Source organism: Tiliqua scincoides, chromosome 10, assembly GCF_035046505.1.
Source record: "Tiliqua scincoides isolate rTilSci1 chromosome 10, rTilSci1.hap2, whole genome shotgun sequence".
Classification (NCBI taxonomy): domain Eukaryota; kingdom Metazoa; phylum Chordata; class Lepidosauria; order Squamata; family Scincidae; genus Tiliqua; species Tiliqua scincoides.
The window spans coordinates 23920695-23939767 of record NC_089830.1 but is presented as its reverse complement, the minus strand read 5'-3'; the positions used below and the strand labels follow the sequence as shown (position 1 = coordinate 23939767).

The 19073-nt window shown below is 49.0% G+C and overlaps 1 pseudogene; it reads left to right on the top strand.

Moving 5' to 3' along the window:
* Window positions 1-468: 468 nt before the first annotated feature.
* On the top strand, window positions 469-17891 carry LOC136661058 (very-long-chain 3-oxoacyl-CoA reductase-like; annotated as a pseudogene).
* The last annotated feature ends 1182 nt before the right edge of the window (window positions 17892-19073 follow it).

Below are 19073 nucleotides of genomic sequence, written 5' to 3'. Positions count from 1 at the left end.
TATTGAGAATTCAGTTGGGTGAGCCCTCTGATGTATGACGAGGGTATCAGGACCTCTGGACTCTTTTCTGTAAACCTATCCCAGCGATCAGGAATGAGATGTTCCAGGAACATCCTGGCATCATATTTATTCAAAATAGGGAGCAAGTTGGTCTGTGCTAATCTTGCTCTCATCATTGCAGTGAAAGAACTCGGGAGACTCAGCTCTTTGCGCCGTGCAAGGTGCTTAGGATCAATGCGGAGGACTTAGTAGAGAAAAAACTGCTCATTGAAATTCCTGTAATTCCATTCCAGGGAGAAAAAGGAGAAGAGATGAGTTCCAGCAGCTCTTTCTACCTTGATCTGCTGCTCTCAGTTATTGGAGGATTGACTGTCCTCTGGCTCCTTCTGCAGGCTGTTTGGGGTTTGGTGTTTAGGTTGAGGATTTATGTGCTGTCTGAAGTGTGGAAAGGGGTCGACCTGGCCTGCTATGGACCTTGGGCAGGTGAGTGCTGGCATGCGATTGCTCTTCTCCTCACCTTCTGCTTGTACTAGAATGTCATTTCTGAAGGACAGGCAGGAGGATGTATCCTGAGTAGAATTGCAACAGATGCCCTTCATGATTAATCCATTTAAAAAATCTTTGATGAACTGAAAGATGCCCCCATTAAATGGGCTGCACAATTATTTTAATGTTGCTTATTACCAACATATTCACTTATAAAACCTGCATCATAAGACTGCAGGTTTTATAAGTGAATATGTTGATAATAAGCAACATTAAAATAAATGTGCAGCCCATTTAATGAACAGGATGGTAAATCATCCTCATGAGAATGCTTTCTTAAGATCAAATGTCTTCTTTACCATCCTGTTCAAGATAAATAAGTGTGGCTTTCCAAAGCAATTGTTTTATTCCAAAACAAATTGCTTCAGATTTACTTAATGGATCAATTCCAACACATACAATTAATTGATAGAGGTTCTGATCTTGCATTCCGCAACCCTGGACTAAGCCCCAATGAAAATGGCTTTGAGTAAATGTGCAAAGGATTGCATTGTATTGTTTCTTTAATAAGGTTAGGGTTTTGGTGCCTGGGGGGCAGGTACAGCTGGACTTAAAAATGGCTCGCTACTCAGGGTTTTTACATGAAAAGACTTGTAGATACACGAGTCATGAAGACTCATCATTTTGGTTCTGCAATTCAGCTTTACTATTCTTTTTGTCTCTTTCACGTCACCCCGAAAGCCCATGTGGGCAATCTGGAAGCTAGCATTCAGAGGGTAGGTTGGATTCAGAAGGTGGGGGCTATGGAGTGGAGGGGGTTGAGGGAGGCTGCACAAGGCAGGAGAGAGGAACCCGAAGAAGGTGGGTCAGCCATGACACAGGGGTGGAGCGGGCTCCCTTGTCCATCCCTTGTCCATCTCGGAAAGAATGCACAATTGATTGGCCGAATGGATGGCCTGATTTTTTTCTCTGGACAAGAGAGGGGAGGAGGAGCTCAATGGATGGGGGATAGGAAAATGCCTGGAGAGCCCAGAGGAGAGCAAAGCAGGGGGTGGTATTTCTTCATGATATTAGAGGAATGTTTTCCAAACTCATGGCTCATTTGAAGTGTAGGACTTTTGACACATTGCTGATGGCAGTTGGAATGGGAACATCTCACAAACTCCAGCACCTCCGTTTGTTCTGTGGGATCGCACCTGACTTGCGGCTTGACTCACTTTTCGAAAAGACGCTAGAAGCAAGTCTCTACTGGTCTTATGTCAGTTTACCCCCTCCCACCCGGCCACTCACAGAGTCCTCAGTGAAACTCTCCTGGGTGACATTCCTCTTATTCAAAGCCTGTCCTTTTTGTCTCCTTTGTAGTGGTAACCGGAGCCACGGCGGGGATTGGAAAAGCCTACGCGCATGAGGTGAGTGGACTGTGATGTATGAAAGGCTCATAGAAGGGTCTTCTTGGCCATGTGCTGGTTCGCATACATTCAGGGAGTAAACAAAGTCGCATGTGCTCCACCTGCCTTCTGTCAGGAAAAGGAGCACAGCAGGCACATTTTCCACTTTGCTCACCTTTGCAGCTTTTTATCTCCTGACCTGAGTTTCCTTCTTGGCTTCCAGCTTGCCAAGAGGGGCCTCAACGTGGTTCTCATCAGCCGCTCCCTAGAAAAGCTGAAGCAGGTGGCTGCTGAAATTGGTAAGTGAGAAGCTGCACCTGGGAGGCGGAGGTGACTGGGCAAGCCGCTGGGTCCAGCTCTCAGATATGGGACTCTTTCCAGAGCTCTGGGATCCTGAAAGAAAAGAATTAATTAAAGTAATTAAAGTAATTACTGACACAGCCAGTTGGAGCCATATTGAAGGTTGCTTGTTTTACGATGATAGATTGATAAGTATGCTGTTCTTTTGCTATCTCGTTGCTTTTTTTATACGAAGAGTGTGCATTATAAGGGGGAGGGCGGTAGTGGGGGATGGGGAGGGCAGACCAGCACTGGGAGGGGGCATGGACAGCAGCACAGGCTCCCGTTTAATCCTATTCCCATTCCCAGGACTGATCCACCGACATGTGGCTGCTTGAACTTGAGCTACAGGTTTTGCTGGTGCAGATCCAAGTAGTCCTGAAGCATTCAATCTGTGCGTCCCACCTCCCTAGTGAGGCATGGCTAGCTTCCAGGGGCATCACCAGGCATCCTGCGGAGAGAGGCTGCGCTGCTGTGCTTTGCTGTGCTCTGCTCCGCTCAGCTGCACGTGCTGCCTGCTGACTTGCTGCTTTTCTGCAGCTGTGAAGGAGGTGGGTGGGGCAGCATGAGGCTTGGAGGGCTTGTGAAACACGGCGGGGGGAGGTGGGAGAGAAGGCTGGCTGGGCAGGCAGGCAGAGGTGCCGCATCTCATCATGGAGCAGTCTCCATGTGCGACCTTGCCCCAAGGACTACATTTCCCAGTGTGCCCCTCACCCTAGGCATCCTGGGATTGGGCAAGGCTGGAGGAGAGAAGAGTGCTGAGGTGCTGCATCTCATCAGCACAGGGCATGCTCCTGGCAGTCTTCAAAATAAGTACAGGCAGTGCAGTGCTTCCCTATGCTTGGGAAGGAAGGAGCCAGCCTGCTCCTAGTGGGGGGGGGGGGTGTCCAAATGCCCCAGCCTGCATCCCTCCATCTTTCCTGGGGAGAACAGGGGTGGCATCTGCATGTTGGGTGTATGTGTGTGAGCAGCCCCCATCTGCTTTGTGGTGAGTTGTAATCTTGCTGGGTGTGGCTGCAATCCTTTCCACACTTTCCTGGGAGTAGGCCCCATGGACTCAAATGGGGCTTACTTCTGAGTAGACCTACATAGGCTTGGGGTTTGTGTCAGCTTAACTCAGGATCCTCACCTTTCTCTTTTTCCTCCCCCTTCAAAAAAGAAAAAAAGCCACTCTTGATGGCTTTGTCTCCAAAAATTGATTAAAAATAAAAATCCCCATTCCTTTTCAGCCATTCCCTTTTTCCTCCTGCCTCCTTTTTTTTTGGGGGGGGGGGGGGTACTCTATTGGCTGCCATTGTAAGACAAAAGGTCGGGTAAGCTCCCGGCCCTGATGACATCCTGAGTGAAATCTTAATCAGCAACCCCTCTTGGTGGGCGGAACCCCTATCTAACCTTTTCACTTTAATTAATCAAACTGGTCTGTTTCCCAGATTCCTGGCTCTCCTCAACCCTTGTCCCTATCTTTAAGAAAGGTGACCCTTCCCACCCGGGCAATTACAGACCAATTAGCCTTCTTTCCTTTATAAGGAAGCTCTATTCCAAATTCCTATTCAACAGATTAGCATCTTGGGCCTTTTCCAAAGCCCTACCGGGTAAAGAACAAACTGGCTTTCGCCCAGGTGCGGCTACTGCTGATCACGCCTTCTTGCTTTCCTACTTGGCCGAGAAGTATTCGGTCCATCACAGTGCCAAACTCTTCGTGGCCTTTATAGACCTCCGCAGAGCGTTTGACTCTATTAACAGGGCTTTGCTGTGGAACAAACTGGCCAGCTGCGGGATAGATCCTGTCTTCTTTTTTTAATTCGTCGCCTCCATTCATCTAACTCCTGTAGGGTTCGCCTTAATGGCGTGGGTACTATAGCCAATAAAATTCCCATCAACCAAGGAGTTCGCCAAGGCTATATGCTCGCTCCTCTCCTTTTTAATTTATTTCTGGCAGATTTACCCCCTTATTTATCTAGTTGTCAGAACTCCCCTCCCTTCCTCAATGGTGTCCCCCTTCCCAGCCTTCTTTATGCAGATGTTGCAGTCCTTTTGTCTGTTACTAGATCTGGCCTACGCCACCTATTATCCTCCTTCCAAAATTACTGTTTAACCAATGGTTTAATAATTAATTCTGAGAAAACCAAAATTTTGGTTTTTGCTAAGTCTTGGGTCCCGCTCCCCTGGAAGATAGGTAATCTCTCCTTTCAACAAGTTCAAACTTTTAAATACCTGGGGATTACCGTTCACTTTCGCCACAGCTGGCTCCCCCACAGGAAATCTGCTATTTCTTCATCCTTACTTCACCTAAATGCGATTGCCCGTTTTCACTACTCTAGTGGCAATCAGTACATTCCTGCTGCCCTTCACATATTTAGAACTAAAATTTTCTCCCAATTGTTGTATGGTGCCCCCATTTGGATAGAGGCTGTGAACCAAGATCTGGATGAAGTGGCAGCCTCTTTCCTCAGACGTATTCTGGGGGTCCCCAATTTAATTAGACTGTCTACTGTTATGCTCGAACTAGGGATCCACCTCCCTTCTACCATTGCGTGGTCCCTCACTTTCAAGTTCTGGCTCCGTTTACACTTAAGTATTCATTCTGAGTCCCTTTTAAAAGATCTATTAAAGGACTCTTGCCTTTCCAAGTGGTTCCAATTTATGGATTCCAAGCTTCTTTCATTAGACCTATCTCCTGAATCCCTTGCTGACATTGACCTCCACAGGGCCCACTCAATTAGTAAATCTAAACTTTGGGAATCTGAATTCAACCAACTCTCCTCCAATCTGAACCCCACCTGTTTTTGGCCTTCTCCCTTCACTTAGTCGCCCTGGTAACTACTTCAGGAAGCTGATCAACCCTGCCAAGAGGAGAGCGTTCATGCTTGCGAGATTCAACATCTTCCCCTCAGCTGTTCATTCCGGCAGATTTTCCAATATCCCACGCGACCGCAGATTATGTCCTTTTTGCTTCCTAGAACCGGCCACAGTGGATCACATACTACTCTGCTGCCCGGCTCACCAATCTCTTTGAGACGCACATTTGAAACCCCTGCTGTCTTTTTTCCTGGGTACTTCCATTGATCCTTTACTTGTCCTCTCGAGTGACAATTCTGTAGCCACTACCAATGCAGTAGCAGAATTTCTTTCCGCTGTTGCCAAGTTAAAACTTCCACCCTGATTCTACTCCCTCCCTTGCTTCCCTCCCTTTTTCCCTTACCAGCTCTCTGTTGCGCTTTTCTCTATCGGCAACTTAGCCATTGTTCTGGCTACTGTTATTGCTATTTACTGTTTTAATGTCAATAAAGGTTATGGAAATGGATGGTAAGACAAAAGGCACAATCCTAGCTAGGGCTACTCAGAAGTAAGTCCTACTGTGTTCAATGGGACTTACTCCCAAGAAAGTGGGGTTAGGATTCCAGCCAAACAGTCTCTCAGTTTGCATCAGTTTGCAATTCGCGGATACACACAAAACAAAGTCTTCCCCTCCCCCAGCAAATTCATCACTCCCCCCTCCCTTTCCAAAACCCTCCAGGTGTGCTGCTAACAAACTCAGGGCACAATCCTAAGCAGGTCTACTCAGAAGTAAGTCCTATTTTGTTCAATGGCTACAAGGATCAGGGGAGGCACGAGCTGGAAAAGTTTGAGAACCACTGAAGTAGTCCCATAGCGGCAGAGGCTGCTTACCTCAGGGCAAGGGAACAGGTGTCTCCTTACATCAGGGAGACTTCCAGCTGCCTTTCTTTCCATGCTGGATACAGTGGAGGCCGTACTGGTGCCACTGCATCTCGGCACAGAAAGTTAGTTAGGATTTGGCTGTTCTGCTTCAGAGACATAACCGGACAGGCCGTTCGGACCCCTGCAAGACTGGACACCTGCATGTGTCAGACAACTGCTCAGTGTTCCTAAGTCTGCCTGTTGGTCTAGTGACCTGTTCTGGCAAGGCAGTTCCAGCATCTTTTTGCCTTCACTTCCCAAAGTGTTGCAAGGTTCAAAAGCAAGACTCAGTAGGCAAGAGTGGTGTTCGTCTGCAAGCTTTATTTCATTGCCAGCAACTGGCGGCTCAACTGGCAGCTCCTGTCCAAAGCTTTGAGTGCTCTTTTCAATCTGAACCTGACCCTTTTATTACATTTTGGGTCCTTTGTTTGAGGCATATGAACTTTTCATTGGCTGGAGTTTGACATCATAGAGGGGGCTTTACTTTTCATAGGCTGGAGATAGTCTTAGACATTTGATTGGTGAGTTTCAAGTAACAAGTTACAAATAAGGCAAAACCACACATTTAAACATATACAATTCAAAGTTTTCAACAACCAGTAGAGTGTACTGTAACCTTATTTTTACTCAGAACTGGCCTTTTGGCAAATATTTGGACCTTTACTCTTGGCACACTGAAGGAATGACCTCCTATTTGTTACAAGGAGCCATCTGTGTTATCTTGTCTCACATTCTTTTCTCCTGTTCCCAGCAAACACTGTTGGGCTTTTTGCCAACTTTTAAGGAAGGTCCTTTGGACCTTCTTCTAACCTGTTTCTTGGTACCTTTTAAAGGGTGTATAGTGGTATACTTTAATATACTTTAATACAGAACAAGCTAACCTTTCATTATTAGGAAAGATTTCTTGTAAGAAATCTTTCATTCACTTTTAGACAAATTACAGCTTTCCCTGTTAGCTTTAGCTCAAACAGGGACTTTCCCATGAATATTTCTGTTATCTCCTGCATAGCTAAGAAATCCTATTTCAACCTGCCAAAAGCTTAGTCAACGAATATTTTTCCCTGTATTACGAAGACTTCCCACCATAATGTTGCAAGTCCGTGTATTTAACCTTTCAGTTTTCTCACTTTCTGGTGCCAAATAAGAGCCTATATCTATCTTTGAGATGCAACTTACTTTGCCATTATCGTAAGACTTTGTGACCTCAGCTAGAAAATACCTATCTATGCTTTTTTGTGAGGCTGACAATGATTTTAACCTGAAATGGCTTTTATACTTTACTGAACCTTTTTAATGAAATCAGACAATTAAGACTTCTTATAATAGCTCTATATATGTTGGTTACATCTTTTAGGGACAAAACTATTCAAAATATTTAAGAATAAGTAAAGGCAAGCAAACATAATGATTTCCTCTGGCATTTCTATGAATTTTGTGTGAATACCTACTATAATAACTCTCCTAGTATTTGTATACATATAGTAATATTGCCCTTAGCTCTAAGAAGCCTGAAAGAATAATGATTTTAAACTGCAAACTGCCTTTTGCTAAGTGTATTCATCTGTTCATTGTTAAAACAGTGCCTTCAATGTGCGTATTGTTCTCAACTATTATCTTTTGTTCTGCTGCCAAGCATTCTTGACATTCTGCCAATTTTAGCAAAGCTGTCAGCTTGCAATTTTCAAACAGAGACAGCAAAATGGCTTTCTGAGGCTTTTTTTAAATTTAAGCATGTGAGCATCCCCTATTAAGCTTTACTAATGGCATAGCATAAATGGCTGTCATTCTATACCCTCTATCAAGAGGAACAGCACGGCCAAAGCACCAGAGTCATCCAGATGGATTTCACCGAGGGATCGGAAAGCTATGAGCCGATTCGAGATGCTCTGCAGGGCCTGGAGATTGGCATTCTGGGTATATGCACCTTTTCCTATTTATACTTTTTATTAAGCTTTTTAATCTTGTGTCATGTACACTATGGGAGCAATCCTAACAGCACAATAGGCCAGCACCAGTCCCAGCCCAGGAGGGTAGCACACGTTAGCGCCTTCTCGGGAGTCGGCTGGGCTGGTGCTGGGATGCGTGCCAGCCCATGGAGGCTGCATCCTGCCTCCTCACCAACATGGGTAGGGAGGGTTGCATCAGCCAAGCTTGGCCAATGCACAGGTCTGGGGAGGGCGAAGAGGAGGCAGGAGGGAGGTGTTCTGGGATGGTGGGAGGGCGGGTGGAGGGCAGTCCTGGGGCAAGTGGGCGGGGAGCAGGAGGCAGGGCTGGGACCCAGCTGTTATGATGGATAACAACCCCGTTCCCTGGGCAGTGAGGAAGAGCTTGAAGCTGCTCCGTTCTCCTCAGACTTGTGCCACCTCCTGAGGTGGCATTCTGGGTATACGCTCCTTTTTCCTATTTATACTTTCTATTAAGTTTTTTAGTAAAGCAACGTGCACACTATGCGCACAATCCTAACAGCACAATAGGTGCTGAGGTGACACAAGTCCAAGGAGACCCACTGGGGCCGTGGTGGCTTACCTGGGAGTAAGGGGAAGAGTTTCCCCTTGCCTCCTGCTGAGCCACTTCTGACCCCAATCTTGGCTGGACTTGCCTGTTCCAGCGCAAGATAGGAGTGAGCTGTATGTCCAGCAAGCAGTGGAGAAATCACTGGAAGTCCCTCCCTCAGAGAGTCAGAGAATATCAAAATGGGGAGAGGGTCCATTTTCTGAAGATGGCTCTAGGTTTTCCATTAGAACATGTTGTGGGTGCATCGGTCTGGTGGCCTCTAATTTCAACCCACATTCCAGCCTGTTGTCTTGAAGTATGTGCCTGAGCTCTATTTGTGCTCCTCTGCTTTGTTGCTGAGCGAAGGCAGAAGGCTGGTGACTCTGACCCACTGGCCTTCTGTGTCTGTGTGACAACTCACCCTCTGCTCACTCTTTTTACAGTGAACAATGTTGGCATGAACGTTCCTCTGCCACTGCGTTTTCTAGACCTCCCTGACATTGACAAGGTGAGTTTGGTCTCAGCCAAAGACCGCCTGGCACCTCCCTGCCTGTCATCAGGTACCGCCATTTGTGCAATCTCCCCTGCACACAGTTGGTGGCTCAGTGCATTGTGACATGTCGGCTGCCATCCCTGGGTTGCAATCAGCTGAGCGTGTGAAGTAGAAAGTACAATGCTCGTTTGTGGCTCCCCTGTCCCCCACCCCATATTTCACAGGTCTCAAGCAGGCATGTAATGGGGCTCTTCTCAGGTTGAGTTGGAAAGTGCCCTTACATGCCCCCCCCCCCAACACTGGGTCTTTTTAATCACTGACCCGGAGCTGCTGGGCTCCCTTTCCTAGAGCAAATATGGTGTGGAATTCTAACCTTCTTGGAAACAATGTTCAGAGAGTTTGCCATTCTGTTGCTGCAAATAGGGCCACACATTAAGGGCACAATCCTAACCGGCACTCATGCCGGCATAGGTGGCCCTGGAGGGTCACAAACGTGCCATAAAGCACATTTGTGCCTCCATGAGTGGGAGCTAGGTCAGCGCATCCAGATGCGCCAATGCGCGGAGGGAGACAGAAGCCTCTGTTGCAGCTCCCGCACAGCCGCTTGTGTCGGCCTGAGCGCACCAACATAAGCGGCAAAGGTAGGTGTGGGGTGGCCTGGGGAGGGGGCGAGAGGGGGCGTTACTGGGTATGGGAAGGGCGGGCCCAGGGGCTGGCGCGTGGGGAGCTGGGAGCGGGGCTGGGAGCAGGACCAGGCGGTTATGCCGGATCCCAACCCCCGTCTCCGGGGCAAACAGAGCAACTTCAAGCTTCAAGCCACTCCGTTCTCCTTGGACTTGCATCACCTCCAGAGGTGGCACAGGTCCAAGAAGACCCATAGGGGCGCGCAGCCCTTACCCAGGGGTAAGGGGAAGAGCTTCCCCTTGCCCCTGGCTGAGCCGCTGCTACCTGCAAACCCACATTGGATGCAGTGCAAGCCTCCTGGCTTGCCTGCTTCACTGCAGGTTTGGATTGCGCCCTAATTTGTGCACCTTAACCATGAACAGTACTATGGCTGCAATCTTATATATGCTCACCTGGGAGCAGGTTTGCTGTAGACATGCATAGAGGTTTACTGAAATCTGGTCCCCTCTGTCTTCCTGGCTTTTCAGGGGCTTCTTATTTTCAAGGAAGTTGACATTCTACTGCTTTTAGCCTTACTTTTCGTACCCTCCACCCACACACATCTTCCCTATTCCACTGTGGATTTCACTGATAGGATCAGATGAAATGGTCTGTAACCCACTGAGGCGTGTCCTGATTTAAACATCTTCAGCTCAGAGGTGCCACAGGACTCTTTGTTGCTCAATCTCCTTGACAAGAATCAGAGAAGGAGGGAGGAACCTTTCAGCACTTCCCGATCCCCTCCCGGACTGCCCTGCAACTTAAAAGGATGGTTTGCCTCCTGTCCCGAATGGTAGGAGTTTCCAGATAGGGCAGTTCTCAAGATGATTAGGAAACACACTCTGCTATCAGATCTGGCTTCTGGTCTTTGCCCTCATTTGGATGGGCAAATGGCTGCCTGTGATTGAAGAGGTGAGGCACTGGATGTGAGAGAACATAAGAACATAAGAACAGCCCCACTGGATCAGGCCACAGGCCCATCTAGTCCAGCTTCCTGTATCTCACAGCGGCCCACCAAATGCCCCAGGGAGCACACCAGATAACAAGAGACCTCATCCTGGTGCCCTCCCTTGCATCTGGCATTCTGACATAGCCCATTTCTAAAATCAGGAGGTTGCACATACACATCATGGCTTGTACCCCGTAATGGCTTTTTCCTCCAGAAACTTGTCCAATCCCCTTGTAAAGGCATCCAGGCCAGATGCCATCACGCCATCCTGTGGCATGGAGTTCCACAGACTGACCACACGCTGAGTAAAGAAATATTTTCTTTTGTCTGTTCTAACTCTCCTAACACTCAATTTTAGTGGATGTCCCCTGGTTCTGGTATTATGTGAAAGTGTAAAGAGCATCTCTCTATCCACTCTGTCCATCTCCTGCATATCTTTGTATGTCTCAATCATGTCTCCCCTCAGGCACCTCTTTTCTAGGCTGAAGAGGCCCAAATGCCCTAGCCTTTCCTCATAAGGAAGGTGCCCCAGCCCAGTAATCATCTTAGTTGCTCTCTTTTGCACCTTTTCCATTTCCACTATGTCTTTTTTGAGATGCGGCAACCAGAACTGGACACAATACTATAGGTGTGACCTTACCATGGATTTGTACAATGGCATTATATTAGCCGTTTTGTTCTCAATACCTTTTCTAATGATCCCAAGAGACAAACAGGGAGAGGCTGTGACTGAGTGGAAGCTGCTTGTGCCTCTGTCTTGTCTTTGAAACATCCCTCTCTTGCATGGAGGAGCCAGTAAACGCCGTGACCAACGAAGCAGGTTGTTTTAAGGACACTATTTTGATTGAAAAGTGGACTTTAACGTCAATCAATTTTAAAACAAACCTTGAATTCAAGTCTTCAAGTAGACTCAGGCTCTACTTCTGTCAAATTCAGACTGTGGCCGCTCTTTCTCTCCACCTTTTACTAGCTGAAGTGTCTTGTGACACTCCAAAGGCTGTGGAGAGATGCCAAGGTGGTCTGGAAAGTCAAGGTCCCCTTGGTCTCTCATCAGCTGCCAGAAGCTTTGTGACAAGACAACAACCAAGACAGTCACACTTCTTTTCCTTCTCTTACAGTTTATACCTGACTTGGTGAACTGCAATATACTTTCGACATTGAAGGTGGGTGATGTATGGATGGAAATGGGACATGGAAGGGGAAGGTGCTTGGGCCCAGTTTCCCAGCACTGACTATGTGTCACTGCTCTTGTTCTCCTAGATGACACAGATCATCCTTCCTCAGATGGTTGCCAGGTAGGCGAGGAGGGAATCTGCACCCCTCAGAACCTGCCTGTACAGTATTCCAGAATGACACCTGTGAGGGCTTCTGCTTCCTCCAAGGAAACTGGATTTTGATTGGGGTTGTCAACAATATAGGAAAAAAGTATCATGAGCAGATGTGTGGACAAAACCCTCTGCTCCAAAAAAGAGGGACAAAGCTCATCTGTGGCAAATTTGCAGGAAAGAAAGGAACAGTAGTAATAATATAGCACAGAGATGGTTCTGGTCCCTGGAACATTGAACCCAAAATGGTTGGTTGGCCACATCACATAGTTGTGATAGAGAAGCACTGATGTAGCATACTTAGCTAGAAAGAGACATTTGCTTGTCTCCATTTGCTCTTTTCCAGTCCTTGGGGTCACAGTCTTTCTGGTGCCACAAGGGCTCTTTGATTGCTGTAAAGGCAATCCTTTACACTCTGGAACACTCTGGAATATTTTGGAGAATCCTGGTTTGCATTGGATTCCTTACAGAAGGGCAGGTGTTCTGCTAACTCACCAGAATGACTCTCTCTGTAGGAAGAAGGGGATTGTCATAAACATATCTACGATACTTGCCCGTCGTCCTATGCCCCTGTAACAGATATATGCTGCATCCAAGGTGAGGAGCATGTACACCTCTGTAACCCTATACCTGAAGGTCCAGGCTTTCTTACTTCCATTGTCTCTTCTACTTCATGACCGCCAAATAATCTGCTTTTCATATAATAAGTGGAACTTGCAGCTTGATCGCGCCCTTGTCAGTTGAGGTCTAACCATCTTTTGCAAATGTGGCTATGTGAATGGGAGCCAATGTCCTCACCCTAAGTGCCCGTGGAGTTATTTCCACCCTCAGACCTTGATTTTTCTGCTTCTGTTTCAGACATTTCTGGATCTTTTCGCACGAGGGTTGGACCGAGAATACCGCTCCAAAGGCATCATTGTGCAGGTATTGTTGATTGAGCCTCTTGTTCTTATCCCAAGGAATCAAAGGACAGTCGGACTTGTGGCAGTCACTCAACAGGGCTTGGCAAAATTCTCCCAGTTAAAAAATTACTTATTTTTTACTCCTTATTTCACTTTGTATATCGTGTGGTCAGGGGCTCAGTGATGACCTATCTCCTGCAGTGCAATCCTATCTTGTGCTGCAACAGGCAGACCAGGAGGCCTGCGCTGTATCCGGCATAAAATAGGGGCTCAAAGTGGCTCAGCCAGAGGCAAGGGGAAACTCTTCCCCTTACCCCCAGGTAAGCCACTGCAGCCCCTATGGGTCTCCTCAGTGGCATGTTCGAGGAGAGCGCTATGCTGCTCGGGAACGGGGTTTGGGATCCAGCATAACTGCCCGGTCCCAGCCCCAACTCCTGCTCCCCGCCCACCCGCCCCCAGGACCGCCCTCCCCCTGCCACGGAACACCTCCCTCCCGCCTCCTTCCCACACACCCCAGAGCCATGCGTCGGCCAAGCTTGGCTGATGCGAGGCCCCTCCCCAAGTCAGCGCAGAGGTTGGCCAGTATGTGTCCATGTGCCCAGCCAAAGCACGAGGAGGCGCAAACATGCTTTACGGCACATTTGCGCCGGCCCAACACCAGGACAGGCTTGCGCCCTTAGTTAAGCAACTTTAGTATCTGAAGGCTGGGCAGAGGAGAGGAGGAAGCAAGTTTGCTTTAATTACTAGTTCCCCATTATTATTATTTTTTTATTTTATTTTTTATTATTTTATTAATTTGTACCCCGCCTTTTTGCCCAACGGGCATACAAGGCGGCTAACAAACAATTTAAAAAATACAACATGAAAAACAGTTAAAAACAGTTTACAAAATTAAAAAGCTAAAAACAAAACAAACCCCGTGGATTTTCATATAAAAAGCAAGAACGCCAGCCAGCCTGTCAACAATTAAAAGCTTTTTGAAATAAAAAGGTCTTCAGTCCACGCCGAAACGTTAGCAACGAGGGAGCAATTCTCAGTTCTAGGGGGGGGTTTTCCACATTTCGGGGGCCACCACCAAGAAGGCCCTCTTCCTGGCCGCCACCCCTCTCACATCTCTTAGTGGCGGCACAGTCAAAAGGGCCCCCCCAGAAGATCTAAGAGCACGGGCCGGATTGTAGGGAAGGAGGCGGTCCCTCAGATACCCCGGACCCGAGCCGTAAAGGGCTTTAAAAGTCAAAACTAGCACCTTGAATTGGGCCCGGAACAGAACCGGCAACCAGTGTAGCCGCCGGAGCAACGGCTCAACAGAGTCAAACCGACGTGCCCCCGGCAACCACACGAGCAGCTGCGTTCTGTACAAGTTGTAATTTCCGGACCATCTTCAAAGGCAGCCCCACGTAGAGCGCATTGCAATAATCTAATCCAGATGTCACTAGGGCATGGGTTACTGTGGCTAGGTCCACGCAGCTCAGGTACGGTCGCAGCTGGTGAATCAGCCGAAGCTGAGCAAAGGCTCCCCTGGCCACCGCCGCCACCTGGGACTCCAGGAGCAGCTGTGGATCCAGGAGAACCCCCAAGCTGCGGACCTTCTCCTTCAGAGGGAGTGCAACCCCATTCAGAGCAGGACGATAGTCCAGCACCCGAGCTGTGGATTTCCTAACCAAGAGCACCTCTGTCTTATCCGGATTTAATTTCAGCTTGTTCGCTCACATCCAGTCCCTAACTGCCTCCAGACAGCGATCCAGGACCCCAACCGCCTCCTCAGAATCAGGGGGAAAGGAGAGATAAAGCTGGGTGTCATCAGCGTACTGGTGGCAACCCACTCCAAACCCCCGGATGACCTCTCCCAGCGGCTTCATGTAGATGTTAAAAAGCATGGGGGATAAGATGGAACCCTGCGGCACCCCAAACCTAAGAGGTCGGGTGCCGAACAGGCATCCCCCAGCACCACCTTCTGGGATCTGTCAGCCAGGAAGGAGCGGAACCACTTCAAAACAGTGCCTCCAAGCCCCAACCTGGCCAGCCAGCCCAGAAGGACACCATGGTCGATGGTGTCGAATGCCGCCGAGAGGTCCAGCAGGACTAACAGGGTTGCACTCCCCCTGTCCATCCCCCGGCGAAGGTCATCCACTAAGGCGACCAAGGCAGTCTCCGTCCCAAACCCCAGCCTGAAGCCAGATTGGAATGGGTCCAGATAATCCGTTTCCTCCAGTACCCTCTGAAGCTGGGACGCCACCACCCGCTCAATCACCTTGCCCAGGAATGGGATATTCGAGACCGGCTGAAAGTTATTTAAATTAGTGGGATCCAGGGACGGCTTCTTCAGGAGGGGGCGAACCATTGCCTGCTTCAAGGCAGGCAGGAGCACCCCCTCCCTCAGAGATGAGTTCACCACCCTCCCCGTCCACTCGGCCAGCCCTTCCCGGGCAGCCCTAATTAACCATGCTGGGCACGGGTCGAGTGGGCAAGCAGCAGGTCTCACACTCCAGAGAATCCTGTCCACAGGCTCTACAAGCTGAAAGGAATCCCAAATAGCAGGATAGACAGGTGCCCCAGGGACATCAGTAGACATGTCCACAGCGGCGTCCAAGTCATGCCGAATCTGATCGACCTTCTCTGCAAAGTGTCTTGCAAATTCGTCACAGCGAGCTTCCGCGTGCTCCTCCCCACCAGTAGGGGGGCCTGATGTAAAAGGCTACGGACCACACGAAAGAGCTCAGCTGGACGGTTCTCTGCAGATGCAATTATCTTGTGCTAGTGTTGTTTTACCGTAAACAGAAGAGATGGAAATGATGAAGGGAAGGTGACAATTAATCCCCCCCTCCGCTATCTTTGCAATTATCAGAAGCTGCCTAACTAAGAGGCAGCCCATCACTAATTCCCCAGTGATTCGGAACTGGAAGCAACAAATGGGACAGTGTTTGCAAAGATGTACCATTCAACCAATGGTACAGTAACTTCTGAAAGCCTGGATTGGCATTTTGCCAGGCCATATCCATTGATTGGCAGTCAGAATATGAAGCCTCCAGATTGTCAAGACCTGGGGAAAAAGGTACTTGGAGCCTAGATCTCCTGCCCAGAACCTTCTGCCGCTTGAACCTCAGGCTGCAGTTCCCAGCTCCTGTCCTGAGGAATCCTGAGCTGGAGAAGACAAGCCTGGATTCAGACATGGTCTCCCTCTGTAATGCTCCTTTCTTCCGCAGAGTGTGCTGCCCGCTGTTGTTGACACCAATATGACTCCCAAGTATGCAAAATATGGGAAGATACCGGCAGATGTGTTTGCGCACAAGGCCTTAAATATTGTGGGGCTCACCAACAGGACCTCGGGCACCCCTATGCACAGCATTCAGGTATGTTCAGTGTGGGTTGCAAGGTAGATTAATGGACAGCAGCAAACCCTTGTTTGTTTTTTATCCTCTATGCCAGCAGTTTTCAAACTTTCTAGGGGAGTTTGAACTGCTCTAAGTCCTTGTGGGGGGTGGGGGGGAGGCAACGGGGGTGGGGGGGAGGCAGTGATGCAATCCCCAGGATTGCGCCACTCAGGGGGGCTGCAAGCACTTGGCTGTACTTACCGGAGCCTCCTGCAGGCTCCCGGGGGTGTGGGGAGCCCTGCGCGACCATCTGCAGCCTCCCTGAAGCTTTGAAAGTGAAAGTGGAATGACTGTGTCTGCCAGGGCAGCAGGGGAGGATAGCTTTCCCGATAGCAAAGTGGCACGGGAGCTTAGGAGACAGCACAAGAAGCAGGCGATCCTAAACAGAGCCAAAGAAGCAGCCACAGGCTTGTTTGTTGCAGAAGCATGTATTGGTGAAGGAGCAGGCAGAAGAGTAGTCAGTCAAACGGTCCAGAAGTCAGGGATACAGCAGGTCACAGTCACGAGAAGGCAGTCCAAAACAGTACACAAACCAGCAGCACGGCACGCAGAAACTCCCCCACAACAACCCACACCCAGGAGTCTATGCTTGCCCCGTATATACTGGGGCCAGCCAATCAGAGTAGGGCGACCTCATAGTCACAAGACAGTCTTGAGACCCACTCTGATTGGCTGTCCAGTGGTGCATTGCACCATTCCTCCATTGCCTACGTGACTCAGCACACATTTCTCCCCAAGTCACGTGACTCCCACCTGCAACAGGTGCAGCTGATTGCTAATCAGCCACATATACAGTGCAACTGTTCCTTTACATTGCACACCAGACCTGGACATCAAGGCCCCTCCTGCCACATCCTGGCTTATAACAATTCAGGGCCTGGGATGCCAAAGGCCTGATGGCGCCCCACCTCTGCAAAACCAGAAGTGGTTTGTCCCCTGAGCAACGCGATCCTTAAGAGGCAGAGGCCAGGGCCTTTGGGCGACGCCCCAGTTTGTAAACCCCTGCTCTATGCAAAAAATGTGAACACCAACATATTCTTGGTCTGCCTCTGGGGCAAAGTCCAAACGTTATTTAGTTGTGGGTAGTTTATTTCCCACCTCCACTTGTTTTTCATATTACAAAATGCAATAGGAGAGTCTGCAGTTCGCCTCAGTAGGTGAGATATGGGGCTTGCAGAACTATTACCAGTTTGTGTGCCATTAATGCAGTAGTAGCTCTGCTGAGTCTCAGGCATAGATCAGAGGGGAGCAGAAGCCGGTGAACACATGAAGGCAAGTTCCTCCTATCAGTCTACCCAAGGCAGCTACCTCAGTTGGCCTCATGGATGGGCCGGCCCTGCTGATATTAGTTGGTTTCCTCTCCGAGGGCCTTGGGAACTGCAGCTTGTGAGGATGCTGAGAATTCTGTAACAGAGAATTTGGCGCATCTGTGCCTCTGGCATCCTCCCAGAACCAAGCGTTTCCTGGGGGAGAGGGAATAAATTTGAAGTCAGTTCTGGCTAATAAGGCTGCGGCCTCATTACATCCCCCAAACTCTACTCCTTAGTCGCCTTGGGTGCCCCCCAGGGAGAAAGGCAGATCGCAACTCCAATAAATAAATAATAATAAATACTCCTCTTGCTCAGAGAAAAGCCTCACTCAGCCTTGCTCAGCATTTTCCTTCTTTTCGTTTGCCTTTCAGTGGCTCCTGGTACGGACATTACTTCCCCAGTGGTTGCAGTTTTCATCCGTCGGGATTACTCTTGCCTTCTTCTTCCACAAGTTTATGATGAGGCAGGACTAGCCTTCCTTGCTGAAGATCCGCGAGGGGATGGGGCATGGCCCAATGCCCTGGCCCTAAAGCTTTGTTTGGGTCTTGTTGTCCTGCACACAGATGTTGATGAGATGTTTCCCACTAAGTTTCCACTGCAAATTTGGGAAGCTGCTTTTCCCCCCACATGACCAATTCATTTCAGTCGAGAAAAGAAAGGGCCTTGATAGCTTTAACAGCCAGGGAACAGCCGCCCTAGTGGCCCCTGTGAACGTCATGTAGAAGGCGAGGAAAAGTCCTAAGCAGAACCGGGCTTACTGGTTAACACGGAGCTATTTCTTTTCTTATTGCTAACTTAACACTGACCTTGCAAAAAGGGGATGTAGTCTAAGTGAATACTATGTGATCAGGCTTCTCTCAGGAGTGAAAGCCATTAGTATACAGGTATGCCCCCGTATCCGCAGGGATTCTGTTCCGGAACCTACTGTGGATACCTGTATTCATGGATAATACCGGATGCTCCTCACCCTCCAGAGGGAAGGGGTGCACGGGGGAGGGAAGCACTGATCTAATTCGCTTTTCAGTGAAACCACAGATACGGGATTCACGGATACGGCCCCCCATAGTAATCTTTACGGATAGCAATATCAAACAAAGTGTCATCAGGGAAAGGGTTGTTGGCATCCTTCAGTCTCGGAAGACTATGGTATCGCACTCTGAATGGTGGTTCTGGAACAGAGTGTCCTCTCCAGTGTGTGAAGCCTGGATAAAGCAGAAATGGAGGTTAAATTGTTTCCCATGCAGCAAATCCCCCCTCTGCACATCGCTGAAATGGTCCAATGGAAAGGCAGAGGCCAATATGGTTGGTTCCAGCGGCGTCGCAGGAGTTGCCAGAACGTGACTGTGTTCAGCCATGAACTGCCTCAGGGACTCGAGGTTGACTCCTGAACCCTTTTCCACACCTGGATGTAGCCACAAGGCAGTGGAGGTTTGGGATCAGAGTTTTCCTTCTCTCAGATGAGCTGCCTTCCCAGGCTAAGGAGTCCCATTTACCCGGTGGCTGTTTAGTCGCCTCTTACGACAAGTACAGCCAAACTGAGGGCCTATTCTTATCCCCAGCCCCCAGGGGATGGGAAAGGGTAAGAACATAAGAACAGCCCCACTGGATCAGGCCATAGGCCCATTTAGTCCAGCTTCCTGTATCTCACAGCGGCC